The sequence below is a fragment of the Toxorhynchites rutilus genome, chromosome 1 (assembly GCF_029784135.1).
Source record: "Toxorhynchites rutilus septentrionalis strain SRP chromosome 1, ASM2978413v1, whole genome shotgun sequence".
Taxonomy (NCBI): domain Eukaryota; kingdom Metazoa; phylum Arthropoda; class Insecta; order Diptera; family Culicidae; genus Toxorhynchites; species Toxorhynchites rutilus.
The window spans coordinates 170,529,165-170,550,121 of NC_073744.1; the positions used below are offsets into that span (position 1 = coordinate 170,529,165).

Below are 20,957 nucleotides of genomic sequence, written 5' to 3' on the forward strand. Positions count from 1 at the left end.
GCATATGCCATTCTGAATCAGAAATCGCAACAAACTCCCACGAAACGCCGGGTATGCTCCCGCGATAGCGCGATTTTCTCTCTGTCGCTGTCGCTCATTCTTGCTCGCGTCCAACCCCCCCCCTCCTCTCCGCTCTAGGCGATGAAGCTCTATGTTTGCACATACGCGCCGCGTTGCGTCGCGCCTCGTCCGAAAGGCGCACCACATGCTTGCTTGCTTGCTTACTGGCTGGCTGTCCTGCATGCATGCGACGACGCGCCGAGAATCCTTCTTGCGGGCTTGTTGCAAGTGGGGCGCGCGCTCCAGACGGTTCGGTTCTGCCGTGGCCACACACAGTCAGTCTCAGTCTCGGTGCGCTGGTCTAGCTGTTTGGACGTTTTCGCCATTTTGGGCCACCGGATTTCACACGACCAACATTTCGGCCAACTGTCTCGTGCGCGGTCCCACTCTATGTGTGCTGGCGGGCATAACGCCACCGTCGTCGCGATTCCGGCTGTAATCCTGGAAGGGTTCAACCGAAGGGGGAGAAGAAGTGATAAAGATTAGACAGAGGGACGGATGCGCACACATACACGCCACTCACATACACACGTACACACGGTGACAGTGAATTTAATCGCCGAAAAGGGGGAATTATTGGGATCAAAGAAAAAAGGGGCATGAATATATGTTGTGAAAGGATGCTGCGAATGATTGGCGCCGTTCGAAGTGCGTGGAGTGAATAGTTGACACGACACCGAGATAACGAGTGTTGGTTTTTTTTTCTCTGTTTGTTGACCAGCATAAGATTTATGATTGAGGGCGAGAGAAGAGGGATGGTTAATTGGTACTGATTTAATTCAGAGTGAAGGGCGAGAGGTTTGAAATATTTTCAATTAACGAAATAGTTTACAAGATTGTTGTTCGCCGGTGAAGTTTGGTTCCCCTGGAACAAAAAAAACAGACGGGAAAAGATAACAAGTGAGGAACAAATTAAAACTACAAAAAGGGCACAAAACAGAGTGTGGTGTGTCGGAATGTAAATTTCAACGTTTCATTAAATCGTGACGCGAGTTCGTTTGAACTATCATCGAAGGTAACGCCAGCTGCTCGGGGGTCGGAAGTGAAGGAAGGAAGAAAGAATTGACTAGGAAAAAGCTTTGAATGCACTTATTTATGCACATAAATTGTTCCACCTGAACGACGATTCTGTGAAGATCCGTTTCGAGAAGTGACAGTGGTAGAGAACGAAGAAAACGAAGGAATGCCAGTGATTTCGATCTGCGATAGAGAAAGAGATTAAAAATCCGATAGTGAAGACCGGGCGGAAGGTAATGAATGGAAATCCGCGCAGGCAGTGAATTTAATCGCTAACAGTGATAAAAACAAAGGTATCTCTCCGGAACGAAGTGAACGGAGGAAGAAGGTAAACATCAAAACAAAGACGTGGAAAAAGGTGAACTCCCCCCGCAGAAGAAGAAGACGAAGAAGAAGAAGTGGTTCGACAGTCGATAGAGAACAATGATATCTAAACATGACCGCAAGAATATGCAAATAGAGTTTCATAATAGTTGGTAGAGTCGAGAAAGCGTCGCGAAGAACGAAGAAAACGCTATCGATTTTCCACCCCATCACCAACCCATCCACCCAATCATCCAATCCTTGCGATCGAACAATTCCGTCGCCATCCCGTGAATAGAGTCGTTTGATCTTTATCACAAAGCGAAGTTAAGGCGGCGACGAGTTTTGATAACGGCCGCCGCGCGCGCGTTTCTGTGTGTTTCTGTTTATGTGAACGAGCGAAAAATTCGCCAAGTGTCCCGGCTGTTGTTTCCAAATGGTAAAACTTGTGCTGTTTTGAAGTGAGTTTGTAAACCAAATTTAAAAAAAAAAATTCAAAGTGTTTTGTGAGCAAAAGGAAAGGAGCAAGTGTGTGTGTGTGTGCTTTACCAGTGTTTGCGAATTGCTGCATTTTGATAAGTACGAAATCACCCTTTTTTTCTAAAAAAAAGTCATAAATTATTCTGAGGACGGGAGTATATAACTCTGGTTGACCTTGCTGATCCCAATATAGCCAATTTCGGCGGCTTTCGGAGAATGGATTTCCTGCTCGTTAAAAGGTGAGTTACGTAATTTCTCGAATCGAAATCGGGTTGCCTCGGCGTCGAGAAAATGTCACATCAAATATTAATCCAATTAAAGTTGGCACGATTACTTTGAAGATAGTGGAGAAAAAACAGGGGAAAAGGATTAGCTCGCGAGGGAAGGGGAAAGGATTCGACGAACGTGAGGATTAAATATGTATGTTACAACGGCGCCCGGAGAAACACCTAACCGAAGGGACCGAAGTCTATTTGTTCGCAGTCTCGATTCCCCGCTGATTAACACCATGTTTTCGAGGCGAATAAAATTCTTTCGACTTTTGTTTTCAGGTCGTAAATTGCTGGAGCTATTTATGAACACGGCCCACCTGAAGCTGAATTTATTTGGGCTCTATTAATAGGCTCATGAACAATTTAAGATGCGATATTTTTGGGGTAGACTTATTTGGTGCTGTCGGAATGTATTCAGTGCAGTGCATTTCAATTGAAATCATTAACAACCATGGCCGATCGGAAAAATCACCGATGTTTGTTTGTTGGAATGTTTTATTCATTTCATCAAACAAACACGAACGAAATAATTGAAGTTAATGGTTTACAGATTAACTTCAATGTCTAGTAGACATAATATTCAGTTCAGCTGTTTGGTAATAAGGAAAATGTAGTTGTTTTTTTTTTTTTAATTTAAATCGTTTATTTTTACAGGCTCAGTTACATAGGTTTAAAGGAGCCGAACTCCTTACTGTATTGTTACTAGTATATATACATTTTTCCTTAATTCTAATGTTAATAATATAGGAAACCGATTACTCGCGGTCAACTCGAGTTTAGAAGGGTGACATATTTTCTTCAGGAAAAGGAAGGGATTTGAGGATATGTTGACAATGATCACACTCACACTCTCAATCACACTCTCAATCACACTCATCACATTCTTAAACCTATCTTATATCTAATATGTATTTACATTTCATCTTATTCTTAAGAAGGGATCCGATCTCTCACAAAGGAAAAGGAAAAGGAAAAACTAAGGGTATAAGGACAATCACACACGAAGATCGATAGCTTTAAAAATGTAGTTTTTGATGATTCCCAAACATATAGTAGACCGCTCCCGTTAAGTTGGGCCACATCAAACCGAACGTCGAATCGACCTTTAGGAGAAAATGTAGAACACCTTCTGAATTAATACTGTTTGCAACAGGCAAATTCAGAAATTCTTGAAACTTATTTGAAAAATAAAAAAAAAATTTCTATTAGGGATCTAAACAGGCACTTTATGTCCTACTTATATAGATGAAAATTTTTTGATCAGTACACTAAAATTTTTCCGCATCGTTCTCCGTAAATTCTGATAGTCAGCTACCCGAAGCAACTTTGCTACTTTGTTAAACAGCCGCTGTAGACCTTGAAAGGCTGAGTTGTACACCGGATAGATACTTGAAGGAAGACGTGGTTCCATAAAGTTCGGGATTGAATTTGGAAATCGATGTTTTCTAGAACGACTGGGCAGTCTGTTCTAGATGTGAAAACGTCATACATTAACAAGGCTCAAAAGAGATGTCTCCAAACGTATGAAGCTTCAAGACTAATTAGTTGTCATCGGATCTCATAACTTGCCAATTGCTTTGAAGTTGGGCTTGCGATCCAAATAACATCCTCAACACAGTCGACTTTGGAGAGTTGAACAGCATCAAGATGATAGCCAGAATGGGTTCAGTCCTTCTAGAGATTGTCATTGTGGAGCATTGCCATATGATTGTCAGCGTATCATTTCTGAAAAATCACCAATTGCCGATGGGAAAATAATGCGTCAGTCTCAGACTACTTTTCTAATTGATTCTTTCTATAATAAAAATTAAATTTATCATACCCAGAAATTCCGTAACATTTCATTGTTTGTTTTTAACATAACCTTCAATATTAGATAAAACGAACGAGAAATCACAAAATCTTCAAATCAACAAATCAATATTAATAGACATTAGTCAGGCCCCGGCCAAGAGGATATGATCCGCAAGTCGAGATATGTCGCAAATTTAGCTGTCATTGCCAAACTAAACAAACTACTCGGTGCGCTCAAGGCAGATCTATGTAACAAGGTGCGCCCATTCGCTAATCATACCTAACACTCGAAACTATCGTCAAATTCGCGAATATTTAAAGAAGGCAATTTTGCGATCTTAAAATTTTAATGGAGATTTTTAAGTTATTCGATTACCTAAAACACAACGCTCTCTTAACCATTTGGCTATATATTTCACAACACACAACATTTACAAAAACTCGCCATTATAATATAAAATCATCATCAGACACAATTCCAGTTCAATATTACGTAATACTGTATTGCATAGAGTACATATTCGCAATAGAAAAGTAAATTTTCATTCATTATTTTGACGTAGGACTACGTCTAACCGGAAGATACAGGGGGTGAAATGGAAATCTAGGCACTGAACAAGTAGGAAAAAATGCAAACTTTGGAACGCTTATAACTCGAGCATTTCTAAATAGATCGCAAAGGTTTTTGCAACAATTGATAGGAAATATATCTACGCATCTATCATAACGAATAACATTTCATTTTTCTTGAGATAAATAATTGAATAATTGTGAAATATCAAGCATTGTCAAAATGTACTATGTGCCCATTTTTGATTGGTCCATTTTGTGCTCCTCAAATTGAACCGACCAAAACGGGCAACCAGAGTAGCAGCGAAATAGAATGAAGCACGATTGGAAAGGAAAAAGAAAAAAATGAACGAAACATTGGCCAGCCAGTCAGCTTAAAAATCCCCGCTCCGCTGCCGTAACGATCATTCTCATTCAAACCGTACACCACATCGGTTCGCATCACAACACATCAACAAACCAACCCAAGCAGCCATGTCTGGACATGGTAAAGGAGGAAAAGTGAAGGGAAAGGCAAAATCCCGCTCGAACCGTGTTGATCTGGAGTTCCCCGCAAGGGTAGCTAGGCCGAGCGCGTTAGTACCAGTGCACCAGTCCACCTAGCCGGCGTTATATAGTTTCGGCCGCCGAAGTGATCGAGTTAGCCGGCAAAGCTGCTCGCGACGATAAGAAAACCCGCATTCGGAACAGAACACATTCGGTTCGGTGGACATCAAGACAACAGGCAGTTGCAGCGAGTGGCGAGTGGCAAACGGAATCGCAAAACGGCATCAGGTAGCAGAAGAAAAAAGTTTGTTCTTTATACAAACTGCTTTGGTGGCAAATCCAGAACAAGGCGGCATCGAGGGCGTTCGAAATGGTTTTTTTCCAAAACCACGAGTTTAGTACTCGTGGTTTTGGAAAAAACCAATTCGTTTTCTAAATTGGAACCATTCCATAAAACAAGGCGCTTTTCAGGGCCATTAAACCTTCCAAAAAAGGGTTAAGGAAATACAGTTCAATGCTTTCTAAAACAATATCCAAAATAATAATAAAACACAAATTGATTTTTTCATAATTTGTTTGCCAGGATATGATGAGTATGTGAATTTGGCAGTTTTTCTGAGCTTATTGATAGTTGGGGACTTTCCTGATTATTCAATTTTCACCAATTCTTAAATTGTTTCCAGATTGAAAGTACAGTAATTTACAATTAGTTCGACATTTAGCTAATTGGACGGACATGTAATGCGACTTATTTAGTTGGATATTTTTGTAAACATAGAGATCCAAATTATGACCCCACATTGAAAGTCGACACTGTACCACTGTCATCGCAAACGTTCAATTACAGGTTAAAATTACCTCCAATCCGACACTGAGTGGTGGTAATGCGACGTACAATTGAATGTAATTTACTGTAAAATATGTCACAAGCTGGATGGGAAGAAATTTTCAACTGTGAAAGCGGTGGCGAGTGGCAAATGCAATCGCTAAACAGAAAGGTTTAGCCGAACAAGATGGGGATATCGAGTGATAACAAAACAATAAACTCTTTAGATTGAAGATAATTTTGTGATCCTGAAAAGGACCCTTTTTAGCCTGCATGTGAATCCAACTAGCGAAAAAATCGTAATGAATGTATTTTTTGACGTAGAACTACGTCTTCCATTAAGGGTTCCAAATAAGAAAACAGGTCACGTTTTTATGAAATAAAGTTAACGTTAATAACTATTTTTGCCGCGAACGGATTTTGGCGATTTACATACTTAACGAAGCGGAAATTCCCTAAGATTTGTTTAATATGCTATACATTAGAATCCCCTGGTTTGTAAATGGTTAAAATTCATAAAAACTTTAAGCGTTTCCATTTTCCCATACATTTGTTCTGTCCATTTGTGTGCTTTCCCGAATAGAGCGTGTCGTCGTGTGGTTTTTCCAGTTCGTTTTTCGCGTTATTCGTATCGTGTATTTTTCTTTCCACGTTATAAATTGGACGCTTCGCGTAGTGTTTTGTGAACAAGAAGAAGAGGAAGGCTCGCTCGAGCCCTGCAAAAAACGAAGCGGCATCCAATGATGAACGCGATGTTGGTGTAGTGAAAAGCGCTCGCACTGAACCGAGCCTTCGCGAGTGACACCGCGTCGAACAACAGCGAAGTAGGCGACTTCGACGCGTCGGTCGAAAATTAAAACGGCATTACCCAGGCAGCAATCAGATTCAAGCTCTCCCCGCTGGTGGTGAAGGCGGTCGCTCTTGACAAACTCATCAGCGAATTCGCATTGATGGGTGTTACAGCAGAGTACAAGCTGTGTGGTATAATTCTGTCTTTTTCCAAGCAATTAACATTGTTTGAATGCATTAAACTGACGTTATGACGAAGTAGGCATTAAGGTTGTGCGCCAAAAATACATTGGGGAATACCAAGCATCTTGAATGTCGTACTGGAATGTTAAAAGCAATTTGGGTTCGCGTGCTAGTCGCAAAACTACCTTCAACTAGGATTGTATTTGCGCTAATCTTAGTCATAATGAAGCAATGCTACAGTTTTCGAGGTTGTTGATATTAACAAAAAGAGTTTATTTCGCTTATTTAGTCACCAAGAAAGTAAATGTCGTTCTGGAATTCTGTATGTGATTAGGTTTCGCTTGCCAGTAGCAAAACTTTCTCCACTATGGATGACAGCTGCGCTTATCTCGAGCATGTATTGTTCTGCGAGCACAAGAATGAATCATCAAACAATTATTGTCAAATGATTCTACAATAAAAATAAACATTTCACAGCGACCGAATTGGTGGAATGGTTATTTCATAATTCTCGTAGCATTATAAAATAATATCCGCAGTTATAAACAAGCGATTTGAGTTAAACTACAGCGTAGTTCTACGTCAACAATGCGGTCGTATCTTGAACACAACCTCCTATTTTTTTTCATCGCTGCCTTTTAACGCTCATTCGTTCGTCTCGTTGGACTCGCTCCTTTGGCTGAGTCTGCCGATTTGTCTCTATCCTGTGAGTGTGTACCGCTAGAGTACAAAACGCGCGGACTCCAAAAAATATCTCATTTTCTTTCAAGCCGTAAACCAGTGTGGTTGTATGGCATCGTTTAACATCGCATCGCATCACATCATAAAAACAAAACACAACACCAAAGGTTCTTTTCAGAACCACCAACATGTTCATAAAGAGTAAACAGTAAACTAATTCATTTTTCAGGTAGATAGGTAAGTATTCACGTAGGAGAACAAAATAAAACAATATATTTAAAATATATATTCAACAAAAGCTGTCCCCTTTGTATAGTCCTACGTCACTCCGGTTATGTCCCCGACATTACCCAGCCGTCTTTTTTCATTTTAGAAGTGCGTTGATGTCATCTTGTAAATTAATGGCTGTAGAGTGGTTTTCACATTCCGACCCACCTGGTAGTATGTTAAGCGCCTTGATTTACACCAGCTTGAGAGTTTGGCAGTTCTCGCGAGTGACAAATTGCATTTGCGACCCGAATATCAGAGAAGAGAAGTAGAACATGAGAGACAAAAATGGCAACGATTTGTGGCAAGAAAATGTAAACAGTGAAAAAATTTACAAATGGTTTACGCTCTATTAATGTTAGCATCATCATGATAAACACTGTGATTGGGATAGAAATCACGAACAGAAAATTGAATAAAATATATATAATAAATATATAATAAATAAATATATATATATATATATATATATATATATATATATATATATATATATATATATATATATATATATATATATATATATATATATATATATATATATATATATATATATATATATATATATATATATATATATATATATATATATATATATAAAGTGAAAGTGATGTGCATTTTTATCTGTTTATATATATAATGTCGTTAATATTTGCATTATAAAAATAAACCCATATGTATTGTAATCACAACTTGCTGTGCTATTCGTAACAATATTTATGGTCGTATTCCACCAATGATGAAAAAAGTGTAATTTACGAATGACGTTTCGCCATAGAAACTGGACATTGAATAAAAAAAATTAAAATGTGGTAAGAGCATCTGCTTGCTCCCGTGGCCGAGTGGTTGGCGTCCGGGGGTTCGGGTTCGATTCCCGTTCTGGCTGGGGGATTTTTCATCAAAGAAAATTCTTCCGGATTGCACTGTGGTCACGTGTATTCTATACACAATTAACGTGTATTAATACACAATTAACGAGATTGCAGCGTTTACAAAATAAAGTAATGCGTTTGATTTTAAGATGTAGTAGATACACTTCCTCTAGTTTGATGTTGGACGCGCTACAGTGGCTATCTGTGAAGCAGAGAATTTATTACATGACAATGGTGTTCATCTTCAAAATTTTGAACGATATGCTGCCTCGATATTTGTGTGATCGAATTAAAAGAGGAGGTGATGTTCATAGATACAATACAAGAAACGCGAATGATGCAAGAACACCCAACTTTATGTTTAGTAGGTCGCAGAACTCGTTGTTATATAAAGGTATAAATTTCTTCAATTCGATGCCCAGAGAAATTAAACGTGCGGCAACAATGGCAGAGTTCGAGAAAATGTGTATTTCACACGTAAAATCTGTTTTGTAAACAGGTTTTATATTTTTTTTTCCTAAATCATTCATTTATGTTTTCAATTGATAAAAATTAATAAAATTTATTTACAGGTTAAACTACCATGTTCTGATGATGCATGGTAGTTTAACCTGTAAATATATATATATACTGATGATGATGATTTTTTTTTTGTGTTTTGTTTATGTATATTGTTAAAAAAAAGTAATAAGCGTTGTCTACGAGAGTTTGAGCCTAGCGCGCGTTTGGTCGGCCTGGACTATGTTAATGGAACACTGGCAGAACACTGATACATAATGAAATTTTTATGTGGGTCTGAAGTGGAAACTGGAATGGGGATAGCTCATTCAGAATTGTCGTAAACTATCTTATCATAAGATGGTTATATCGAGTATTTGTGAATGTGGCAGATCTCTATCATGTTCTAAGTAGACACTTTTAGATATTGGGTTCGATTCCCAATCTGTCAAGGATCTTTCCGGGTTGGAAATTTTCTTGACATGCCTTAAAAAAACTTTGGGTCTGAAGTTGGGATTATCATTATGATAATGTCGATAAGGATAGGACCATTGTTTTTCTTTTAAAGTTTTTGCCTATTTATGATGTTCGATTAATAGAAATTCATGCCTGCAACAGAGTCAGTTCGCTGTTTTGTTTTATAATACTGATATCTTAATTTGGTTAAATATAAATATTATCTATTAGATAAATCGGCCAGTTCAAACCTTTGTAGGGGTATGAGGTGGGTCATCATCATCATCATCATCATCAAAATTGCATGGAACGTCGAGATCTAGTGTCATCTCGAAAAAAAAATGTTTTGTCAAAAAATGGGTGGGTTATATCTATGATATTACCGCAAGGTTTACGTGGGACTACCTTTGTCTCAGTAAGCATATGTATCAAATTAAAATACATTTCGGTGGGAACAAAAATACCTCCGACTTGCACAAATTGGCAAAGCGGATTCCCCCAGGCACATTAATTTTGAATTCCGTGTTAGGGAAACACAGCTCGGTAGTAACAAAAATACTCCCTACTCGCATGTATATTTTACAAAGCGGATTCCCACAGGTACATTGATTTTGATGTCTGTGTTGGGGAAACCGCAAAACGGGCCAATCAACCTTGGCAGTAAGGGCGTTAAGATAACGCTTGACGTTTTACACTTATTCAATTGTTAATCTCATGAAAAATAACATTTTATTAATTGTGATAGACGCGTGGAAATATTTCCTATCAATTGATTGAAACATCTTCCCGATCTATTAAGAAATGTTTGAGCTATAAGCATTCGGAATCTTATATTTTTTCCTACATGTTGTGTGTTTAGATGTTTAGATGATGAAAAACATAAACATTCCCATTTTCCCATACATTTGTTCTGCTCATTTGTGAGCTTCCCTACCCAAGCCGTCAATAACGAGCAACTTATCGGCGATCAACCAAGGGGAATGAATTAGAGTCTCTGTGAAAAAGAAATGAAAAAGTCACAGGAGGGTTGTATCCAAGACACGACCGCATAGTTGACGTAGGATTCCGTTAGGCTATCTGGTGCATGTTGATTTTGGATAAATTGTATAACTCTTCGATAATGATTTGGGTCCGTTTTGTCTGGTTGTTAGGTACTGTTTGTTCACTCCACCAGTGTCCATAACCGAGTGATAATGATAGAAGGATGGTGATCAGTCATTAGATAGTGCGTATCACGTACCAAAGCCGCCCTCTGTATTCCTGAACGAGATGGTTCCTGTGTAATGTATGGATGAAATAAAGAAAAAAAGCCTCATCAATCATCATCGAACACAAGTTTTCTCACTAGAAAAAAGTGTTACTTTAGTATAGAGAAAATATATTTGAAATGGAAAAGGTTATTTCATTTATAATTTTTTTTCTGAGTGTTTATTCAACCCATTTCCTTTTCGCTTTAAACCCAACGGAACACTATGCTACATGCCTCAAGGCGAATTTCAATTGAGCTAACAGCACCCAATACGATATATAGAGCATATGTGAAATCACTTTTTCGAATACTCTTTCATTTTTCCAATTTTGCTCGTCGCAAGAACTTTCCTTGGGAGGAAAAAAATCGTTTCATATTTCAAGTCATTTTAACACAATAGCTACCATGTACAATTTTACGCTTACAGTTCTGCTAAAAGTTTCAAAATACATGATCGGTCATTGATATGAAATTTCACGAAACAACCAACATAAAAGTTCCAAATTTTAATTTTATTTATATTCCATCTAGCATAAGTTCTATTCAGCTCATTGAAACATCATTCTTTAATCTACCCATCGAAAGATTCTTATTGGAACGAAAATAACAAAAAACAGGAAGTGGGTTATATCTATGGTACAACCGCAAGGGTGACGTAGGACTATCGTTGATTTAGAGATCATTTGTTTGAAGTTGAATCTAAATCCATTCTGAATGAATGAATAAGTGAATATTTGGGGGACTTCGAAAACGAGAGCGTTACGTTGGAGGCACAAGGTTTTATGCATCCAATATAGGATACGAAAAACCTTGTTCTGAATAATAATCTTCAGAAACTTTCCTGCTAACTGCACTTGATTGACAAATCACAAACCCAAATGTATTATATGGATATTTTATGGATAGAAAACATTAAAATAAACTCTTTCGTTTGAATGTAAATTTCAATTCCAAGGGGAACTGGCAGATTATTTTCCAGCAACGATTAGATATTTCCACATTTACTGGAAGCCCACCAGTGGTTTATGCTAACTCGATAACCACCTGTTAATAGCACTTGATTGAAAAATATTTGGTCACATTGTTACATGGATAGAAAACATTAAAATAAACTGTTTCACACGAATGTAATTTTAAATTCCCAGAGGAACTGGCAGATAATTTTCCGGATGTTTCTCGATGCTGAATGGCATCCAAACGGAAAGAATTCCGCGCGTGTATGTGTGTGTGTGTGTGTAGCGGCTGCTTCGAGATCTTCCCGGGGAACCGTTTGTGGCATCACTCTCCTCCTGATGGATTCCCTTCTGGCCTAAGGTGCACAAACAGGCTCTTGGTGACACCGTTCATCCGCGCTTTCATGATAAACGAAGAGCTTCACCACAACAGCGACAACATGCTCCAATTGCTGTTCAATTAGAACTGAGTGGATTTCCGAGCGGCGCTCGCTTATATACCGATTGGTGATTTCAATAGCCTGTTTTGAAAGCAATTTTAAGACTATTAAAACAAGTTTTTCAAAAAGTAACAAATATAGAACGCGTAGACATTTTATCTTTCGAATGAAGTGTCTATCATACAATTTCGTTCAGTTGTTTAGGAGCTATTAACGCTCAAAATCTCGGTCTCCGGCGTAACGCTTTCGTTTTCGAAACTTTGATTTTACACCCCGGTATAGAAATGAAAGACGTAGTCCTACGTCAAAAAAAAACACTCGTTCATCGCTCCCTTATCCGCCAGCACGTATGCAATCAGCAATGCCCACGCTAGTTACAATGAACACTATCCATTTGTGCGCGTCGTTAGTTAAACTATCGACCACGAGGGTATTTAAATGCTGATTTCCCCCAGACACCTTGGATTTGAAATCTCTGTTAGGGAATACATGTCGGTGAGAATAAAAGCTCCCCCTACTTTTATGTATCTGCGATGCCGATTTCCCCCAGGCAGCTTGGTTTTGATGTCTCTGTTAGGGTTCCGCCGCATGTGTCGTCAATTTTGACCTATCAGATTTCCGTTAGGATAGGGGTTGAGATTTTTCAATTGTGCGATAGTTAGTTCTATGGCATATATTGTTTTGCTCAATGTTAAAAATTGTTGTGGAGTGCCGAAATTGAATGACGCAAAAATCTCATCAATCCATCATAAAATGACTGAGCAATAAGCATTTGAAATTGGACAATTTTCACGGTGCGCTCGATTTTCGATTTTCAATTTGTACCCCAATATGTTCCCGAAAGACGTAATCCTACGTCAAAAGAAGAAGAACAAAGAGGAATATTTGCATAGAGCATAAATATTGGATCTCGTTGAGGCAAACTTTCAGTATCGGTCTAGATACGAATCAATGAGCATCGCTTGTTTTTCCTTGTTTTGCGTCATCACATGTCTTCGTTTCGGATTGAGCTGTGGATGCGACCAAATCACTTACTCACTGATATCTCTGGCATTGTAATCATTACATCAAACTGTGTGGGGAGTCATCAAACTAGACTATCGTCGGCTCACCAAAAAAACTTTGTTTTGGACTTTGTTGAAAAGGTAGGTCTAGATTCAGCCTCCTTCATCAGGTTCTTGGAAACGTCTTGAATACTATTGAATACTAACCTCCATTCAGTATAGTTGAGTTCTCTCTAGCTCATCTTCCATCCAGCAACTTGGCTCCGAGGATGAAATTCTATTCTTCTTCCAGGGATGCCAAAAGTAGTTGTCTAGCATCCGGAGTCTCCCCAAGCTATCCAATTATCGAATTTTTAAGACAACCCGACGTTTTGTTCAGTTTATCGATACTCAAACTCTTCACATCTCACGAAAGAATGTAGGGTAACACGGGGTGAGTTGGACATACGGGGTGATTTGGACCACCCCATTATCTCAAAAAGTACGGCTCAACTTGGATTTTTTATAATGCCATTTTCTTTTATTAATGAACCGTATGTAACTAACATAAAAAAAGCTTTGATGAAATTCGACAGGTGGAAGGAAATGGTAGCATGAACACAGCAAGCACTTTGATTGTCAAAAAATGTGAATTTTCCGATCGTGGTTTTAAGAGTTTTCCCGCTGATTAAACAAACTTTTCGTGTATTGCGCAGTAAAGTTCTGTTCGCCTACAGAAGAGGAACAATTTGATGCAGCGAAACTGTAAGTTTGATAACAATAAATGAAATTAATTGCATTTCAATTTTTGCATGTTGTGTGGGGTGACATGGACACGTTTTTGTGGGGTGAATTGGTCCTACCGGTTTGAGGCTTTTCTTTGGTCTAATTGATTCCAGATGCCGCTGAATTACAAAAAGAGGATGGACCGACAACGTTGGAAGAAGGAGGAGCCTGAAAAAACAACGCAGGTCATCAAGAACGGATTTTCTTTTACCAAGCATCGAAAGTGTTTGAAAATGCTCCAAAAACAGTGAAAAAATCCATGCAGAATTCGAGATGGTCTCAATCCAATTTTTCTGGTCTGGAATCTGGCCAAGACACTCGTATCGATCCCAGAACACTGTTACTGATTGTAACATTATTCCAAAATACTTTACATAAACATAAGTATGTTTTTTTCTATGAAACACATACTGGACCAAATCACCCCACAAACGGTCCAAATCACCCCGCATCAAATTTTAATGTCCAAAAATCATCTCTTTTATTTTATGATATATTTGGTAGTTTAAAGCTTGATATAATAATTAAACATTATTTATTGAGAGAAAACAAGTGTAGCTTACTATTCAATGTGGCATTTTTTATTTAGACCGTATTGGTTTGGAAATATTAGGCGATTTGCTTAGGTGGTCCAAATTCCCCCCTTTTCCCCTAAATGTGATACTCCCTATTGAAAACTTCGTAGTCAGCAAAGTAGCAAATCTCTGGAAATATCGAGAGTTTTCAACCATTTAACTTTGGGCCGAAAAATGACAACCAATGGTTGAGATGAGATGAGAAGGGATGAGTGAGTGAGACACACACTTGGAAGATCCTCTAGCTAATGAGGTGTTGGTGATTTATTTATAGATTAAAATGATAGAATAACAGAATGCAATATCATAAGAGGTGGCCGCCCAAGAAATGATAAAAAAAATTCCATGATATTGTGTTCAATGATCGGAAGGCAAAGTTTGGTGAAATTGATTGTAGTAGAATTGGTTCTTGCTGTAATTTAATGAACTCACTGTGAACCATTTCCATCTATTCCGAAAACTACACAGGTTTTGATATAATGATACTAGAAGAAAAAGATTTATTTAATTAATTCTTTGTGTGAGGGGACACTCATTCTCAAAGAACACACAGTCGCTTCGATATTTTAATTCCCCAATAAATATTCAGACCTAATATGCTGAGAAACGACGTCGTTGCCAAAGGTAATCATAGCAATTTCTCTTCCAATCTTGCGTGGTTCCATATCACGATGATGATGATGATGGTGGTGGTGGTGTTGTCGGTTGGTTAATGGTAGCTGTGGCTGGAGCCAAAACGTAAAGCAACGAATGGTCCGAGAATTGAAAGGGTTGAGAGAGAGATTGTTAGTTTCTATTTTCGGCGATTTCTTCGGTTCGGGAGGCACCTCTCGTCCCAAATCGAATCAAAAGCTTTCGGTGATTTAGGACCGTCCGTACCAGGGGAGATTGGCCAGCTCGCTTCCACAAGATCACATGTCCCAATCCACAAATCAATTTCTCGCCACCCGATGATGACGAAGATTGTAGTTGGTTCTGCGGTGGCTTCGAGGAATGAAGCTGTGATTTTAAATTGTACGATTGGTTTGGGTAAAATGGCAGATACATGCGAAGCGGGCGGGAAGAGGGCGTTATCCGTGAAGGTGGTGCGAAACTCGTGTTGAGTAAATTAGACAAGTCAAATCCACCGCATGATACCATCGGATTCGCTGAGTGAGAAACAGCTGTCGAAATGGAAGACTGGAAGACGGATGTAGGAAATGCCAACGTAATTTGTCATTTTCGGTTTGGTGCAGGTCAGTGAAGCTGTTTTTCGATCAGGGCACTTTTTTTTGCTATGGGCAGATCAAATAAACATACAGATCAAGATGGTCTGGGCGTTTCGACGGCGAAAAATGTGTTTGGTCAAGTTTTAAAAAAAAATCTGAATGTCCATTGCAGAAAATTGTTATAATTGAAACAGCTGTGAAATCAAACCTTTAAGCAGTTAGTTCCGATGTGATGTGATGATTGTCAGATAGAAACTCATCCTCAGATAAATCGTTAAGTTTTAAAAGCAAAATTTAAATCACCTGAATGTCGTCCTACAGTATAGATGAAATAATGTAAAAAGCAACGTCACTTTTGTGGTTAAATTTCCTGTTTTTTTTTTGCAGTGTCATTGTAAGTGGAGTCGTTATATTTGGCCTCGGGTTCAGTCACCGGCATTAACTTCCATTATTAACTGGATAATTGTCGGACATGTGTGATACGCGCTTTCTGTTGGTATTTTGACATTTTGGGCATCATAATTCATCTGACGTTTTTTTTTTTACAGAAAAAGCAAATCGTCTCGAGCGATAGGCAAACGAGTGTCATCCAATTAGCACAGACATCTTTGAACTCATGACAACATTGAAGAGTATATGAATATATTTCTTCTCTATGAGCACCGTTCGGGTCCATTTTCTCAACTATATTAACTCAATTTCGATCTGCAACGAGCAGAAAGCTATTACGTTTTACAGTTGGCCCTTGTTGGAACATATTTGGATAGGGTCTTCATCATCAACTCGTTGCAGACGAAGACCATGGGAAGGAAAGACCTTTTTATTGAATGTTTCATAAACAATGGAATGTGTTACGATCCGATCAGATTTGAGACGCGATTCTTGCAGTGGTTTATGGTCTTGGCGCAGACAAAATAATTCAAGCATGCGAGGGAACGATAAATTCATCGCTCCGTTCCGTTACTTCAAAACATTCCGCCCCCCCCTCCCATGCCACCAATGATCGTCAATAATCGAGTCAATATTTTCGCGCCAAAACAATCAAACAATCCCAAAACATGAAAACAAACAAACCAACGAAATGCTCGACTTTATCTCTCGTCTCCGCCAAGTAGACGCTCGCGTTTACACGCGCGTTTGAGGCTATGTTTGTACTCCGCTTACCTGCTGACAGCAGCAGCAGCAGCAGCAGTGCGTGAGAAAGCGTGGGAAGTGTCTTCCATCCATCCCAGCGGCAGTTCGCTCACCCCTTTCGGATTCTGCCGCTAGGTTCCGAAGCCAGAAGTCGTCGCGTAGATGGTTCCCCGTTGTCACATTTAATTATAATGAGTTCACAATACGCACACGACGGACGAAGGGAATGCAGAGCAAATAAGCGGTTCAGCATGTTTTGTTAAACACGATGAAAATTAATGTTTTCTCCAAGCGGCGGCGGCGGCGGGACGGAAAATGCGACGAGGGGACGATGTTTTTCGGGAGAAGATGTGAACACAAACCGAAAACCTTTTTTCATCGTTATACATAATTATTATTATTATTTGTCAAACGGGTGTGACTCGCCCCTCCTGCTCTTCTCCGACCTCCAGGGCTTGTCCCAATTTTGTTTGGTTCCCCGACGGAAAACGTGTCGTGAAGTGGCAATTCCTCCGTGGTGATGAAATACGTGGAATCCGATATTCCCGTTCCCCGGGAAGGTGTGTTTAATGTTGGGGAAGACGGGGTAAGACCGCCCCCCTAAGAAATCTAATTTTCATTTAGACGTCCTTCAGGATTTCCCCTATTTGCTGTACTACATATCATTGAGCATCTAATAATCTACTACTAAAAAATGTGTAACTGTTGATGGTATGGTTTTTTTTTTTGCTTTTTTTCATTAATTTTCGAAATGATAAAAAATTGCTTTTTATTTCGCTGGCGGGGTAAGACGGACCACCCGCGGGGTAAAACGGACTATGACGGGGTAAGATGGAGCGATGCTATTTTCAAACAGCTTTTTTTTACCCTCCACTGACCCCCACACCAGAAGGCTCAGACAAGGAGCCCACTGGTCGTGGACACTTACTAACAGAAACAACAAAAACATAAAAAGAAAGCATGGAGAATCTAATTGTAAGCAACAGTGAATTCCCAGTGGAACTTAGTTCCTTTGAAGGGATTCACTACAGGAAAAATTTATATAAAAATGGAAAGATTAAAAGATTTTAAAGTAAAAGCATCAAACGACTACACTGAACTAAACAACAATAAAACAAGACAGGAAATTGTTATAAAAGCAAGAAAAATTGTATAAATTGTTAGGCGGTTGGCACAATTAAAGAATATATTCATTCACATTCCTGATCATATAGTGTTTCAGCTTGCACTTGAAAACTCTAATATTTGTGACGGCTTTCCAGTCATTAGGAAGTGCGTTATACTTTAATGGACCATAACTCATGATACGTCTAAGACCCAAGTTTGTGTATGCTCTGGTTCTCAATAAATCATTGCCATTTCTTATATTTGTGAGGGTAACCCGAGTCGAAAAACTTATATTGTGATGAAATCTAGGATTGTGTAAGCTGTTATGAATAAATGCGATTGTTTGAGTGTCGCACAAACCTATAACTGGTATAATTCGGTGATGTAAACATGTATAGAGTGCAATTGTCGGATTTAATACAGGAAGGTTGAAGATTACTTTTACACACCTATTCTGCAGCGTTTGTACTTTTTTAAGTTTATATTTTGCAGCATGACCCCAGACAATTATTAAATATTGAAGGATGGAATGAATACACGCATAATAAAATTGCAACAATGCTTGTTTCGGTACGAATCAACGCACTCTTTTCATTAGGCCACATAGAGTCGAAACTTTTTTCGATACATGCTCTATATGAGAATCACATGAAAGACAGGAATCTCAATGTAGCCCTAAGTATTTTAAAGTTGTAACTTTTTCAATAGATAGGTTCCTGACACGCGGATCGGGGTTTTTTTTTGTACTAAATTTATTTTCAAATGGCTCAGCAATATTAAGTAACAATGAGCCGTGTTTATGAATAGGGAAAAGCCTCTTTGAGTAGAACAATGCCAATGTTCTTTCTCAAAAAGGCATAAAAACCCTATTATCTTTTCGAAAAATGTTACAATATGGACAAACATCATGACAAAATTCACAATAAGATAATATTATAGGCTTCTTGTTGAGGCTTCTTGTTGCAGAGATGACCATCTCCTAGGAACTAGTTATCTCCTTGGGACTAGGGAAGGGATGAAAATCTGCTCACTTTTCGAATTCTGAAGAAAAAAGTTGAAATAGAGAAAAGGAAACGCTAATAAAATAATCAAAACAATGAAGGAAAACTAAACATATATATTCATATTTGAAAGTGTATGGATTTGAGAAAATCATAAATTAAAGAAGACGGCGCCAGTGGTTGTATGGTTAGCGTAACAGCCTCACAATCCGATCGGCCTGGGTTCAATCCCAGCTGGCGTCGTTGGGATTTTCTGAGGCGAAAAATCTCTGGTTACGTCTTCCTTCGGAGCGGAAGTAAAAGAAGTTGGCCCGGCTCATGAGTTGTTGAGTCTGATAGGTAGGAACAGGTGGAGTCGCCTCCCTGATGTCGGTGATTGGCACTAAAGTGGCGGAAATAGGCCGACGAAAAATAAGCGAAGATAAAAAAAAAAAAAATAAATTAAAGAAATAGCATCGATATTACGAGTAGCCAGAACGTCGCGAATCGGAAAATTAGGTGGCATTCCCTTATTGCGAAAATTTTCTATTAAAGATAACCTGTCATTTTGAAACTGAGAACAAAACCACACAATATGATCAATATCCTGATATCCTATACCACACACGCATAGGTTACTATCACTGATGTTAATTCGAAAAAGATGTGCATTCGAAGAATAATGGTTAGACATGAGTCTGCACACTACCCGTATAAAATCACGAAACCCTAGGAATGATAGAATATAGCCATCGGCCTTTATTACTACTATTCCAACTTGACTGCCAAGATACAAGTGCCCGTTCACGAGGAAAATGAAGATATTCATCGAAAGTAATAGGCCTATAGAGTAAGTCTCCTTCCATAGTGCCCTTCTTAGCAAGAAGATCTGCTTTCTCATTTCCAGGTATCGAACAATGAGACGGAATCCATACGAAAGTGATATTAAATGAACTAGTAATCAGAGCACTTAAAAGTTGATGGATTTCAGATAAGAAATACGACGTATATCTAGTTCTCACTGAACGGAGTACCTCTAAAGAGCTGAGACTATCAGAAAAAATGAAAAAGTGATCTGGGGCCAAGGTCTGAATAAGGAGTAAGGCCATGTATATTGCAGCCAATTCTGCAACAAACACCGAACAGGGTAAACTAAGCCTACGAAAAGTGAAGAAGTTGATATTGAATATACCAAAGCCTGTGGATCCATTAAAACTAGATCCATCAGAAAAAAAAGTTTTGGTTGGGTCAATATGTTTATACCTTGACAGGAATATCGCAGGTATAACTAAATGGCGGAGATCATCTGAAATATTATGCACATAATCCTTCATTGACAGGTCAATAGTAATAGAGGAATTGAACAAAATTGAAGGAATGATCTGGAAACCAGATAAAGCAGTTGGACTTTCCAAAGTCATAAATTCATGATATAGAGACATTCGCCTAGATCGAACGCCTGAGTTCAACATTTTTTCTAAGTTTGCTGTCACCTTCGGATTATGTGTTTCACACCGTATTAAAAAACGGAATGATAACTCGAAAAAACGTACGGAAAGAGGAAGTATGCCAGCTAGAATTTCTAGGCTCATTGTATGTGTTGACTGCATACATCCTAGAGCAATACGCAAACAGCGATATTGAATCCTTTCCAGATGCAAAATATGGGTACAGGCAGCGGACCTGAAGCAAAAACTACCATACTCCATAATAGATAAAATGGTTGTTTTATACAACCTAATCAAATCCTCAGGATGAGCTCCCCACCTGTTCCTGTTATGGATCGAAGAAAATTTATTCTTTTCTGACATTTTTGTTTCAAGTAGCCTATGTGTTTACCCCATGTTCCTTTGGAGTCAAACACAACACCTAAATACTTGAATGACATCGAGTGACGAATGGGTCTATCCAAAAGTTTAAGCTGTATTTGTGCAGGATGATGTTTTCTTGAGAATACAACCATCTCTGTCTTCTCAGTAGAAAATTCA

The 20,957-nt window shown here is 38.7% G+C and overlaps 1 protein-coding gene across 2 annotated transcripts in view; it reads left to right on the forward strand.

Moving 5' to 3' along the window:
* The first annotated feature begins 317 nt into the window (after positions 1-317).
* Positions 318-20,957, forward strand: part of LOC129762160 (probable serine/threonine-protein kinase DDB_G0282963) — a 581,734-nt gene continuing 561,094 nt past the window's right edge. For both annotated transcript variants that reach the window (XM_055760168.1, XM_055760167.1), the window contains exon 1: positions 318-2,099. The gene's annotated coding sequence lies outside the window, so the exon portion shown is untranslated. The remainder of the gene's footprint in view (positions 2,100-20,957) is intronic.